Below are 1,854 nucleotides of genomic sequence, written 5' to 3' on the forward strand. Positions count from 1 at the left end.
CTTCCTAAGGACATTTTGGTCAACAATGGACCACCTGTAGGGTGGTGGTCTCATAGGACTGTAAAAGAGCAAAATCATTTCTGTGGCTTAGTGACTTGGTATCGATTGTAACATCATAGTGCCATGCATTATTCAGGTGTCTGTGGTGATGCTGGTGTAAATAAACATGTTGCACTACTAGTTGTATAAGATACAATTATGTACAGTACATAATACTGAATAATAAGCTGTGTTACTGCTTTATGTGTTTACTATACTAGACATTGTACTCTTCTTTTCCAGTGTACTCTTCTTACTTATAAAAAAAAAACTGTAAAATAGCCTCAGGCAAGTTATTTAGGTGGCATTTCAGAAGAAGGCATTGTTACAGGAGATGACAGCAGCATGCCTATTATTACCCCTGCAGACTTCTAGTGGGACAAGATTTGGAGATGGAAGGCAGTGATATTGATGAGCCTTACCTTGAGTAGACCTAAGCTAATGTGTGTGTGTGTGTGTGTCATAATTTTTAGCAAAATAGCTTCAAAAAGTAAAAATTAAACATCGCAAAAAACTTATAGAGTAAGGACATAAAGAAAGAAAATACTTTTGCACTACTGTACAATGCATTTGCATTGTAAGCTAAATATTATTATGAATTAAAAGGTTAAAAAATGAAATGTACATAAAGTAAAACAAGTTACAGTAAATTAATGTTAATTTATTATTGAAGATATAAATTTTATAAAATAATTTCAGTGTAGCCTAAGTGTGCAATATTGATAAAGTCTACTGTAGTATACACTAATGTTCTAGGCCTTTACATTCACTCAGACTCACTCATTGACTCAGGCAGAACAAGTCCTGCAAGCTCCAGTCTTGCAAGCTTTATTCATGGTGAGTGTTTAAACAGATACATTATTATTATTATTTACCATTTATACCTCATTTTTACTGTATCATTTTTGTGTTTAGACTTTTTTTTTTTTTTTTTTGAGGCAGAGTTTCACTCTTGTTGCCCAAGCTGGAGTGCAATGGCACAATCTCAGCTCACTGCAACCTTTGCCTCCCAGGTTCAAGTGATTCTCTGGCCTCAGCCTCCTGAGCAGCTGGGATTGCAGGTGTGCACCACCATGCCTGACTAATTTCTTTTATTTTTAGTAGAGACAGGGTTTCACCATGTTGGCCAGGCTGGTCTCGAACTCCCGACCTCAGGTGATCTGCCTGCCTCGGCATCCCAAAGTGGTGTAATTACAAATGTGAGTCACCGCGCCTGGCCATGTTTAGATATTTTTAGATACAGATACAAATACCACTGTGTTACATTAGCCTACAGTTTTCAGTACAGTAAGATGCTGTACAGGTTTGTAGCCTAGGAGAAATAGGCTGTATCACATAGTCTAGTGTGTTGTAGGCTATGTCATTTAGATTTGTGAAAGTATACTGTATGATATTGCAAAGCTACAAAAGCATTTAATGATGCATTTCTCAGAATATATCCCCGTTGTTTAAGTGACATATGACTGTATATTATTCTTAAGTGAAAAACATTCTCTGCAGGGAAAAACCTTTTTATCTGCATTGCATGTATAAAAAACACACAAATATTTCCATTTCAGAAAGGTAAATGAAATTTGTAATTAACACCATTTTTACTACTAATAAATATAAAGATCATACTGTACATACTCTCAAATAAATGTTAGACTTTTTAAAAAATGTCTACTTTATGTAAGAAAATACTTCGTGTATTTAGCAGAATAATGATTGATCTAATTGCACTATACAGCCCCAAAGAGTAGGAGTAAATATTTTGAAGAAAGCAAAATAGTCTTTCTCATTCTCATATTGTATTCCTCCATGACTCTTATCTTT

This window comes from Rhinopithecus roxellana, chromosome 13, assembly GCF_007565055.1.
Source record: "Rhinopithecus roxellana isolate Shanxi Qingling chromosome 13, ASM756505v1, whole genome shotgun sequence".
Classification (NCBI taxonomy): Eukaryota; Metazoa; Chordata; class Mammalia; order Primates; family Cercopithecidae; genus Rhinopithecus; species Rhinopithecus roxellana.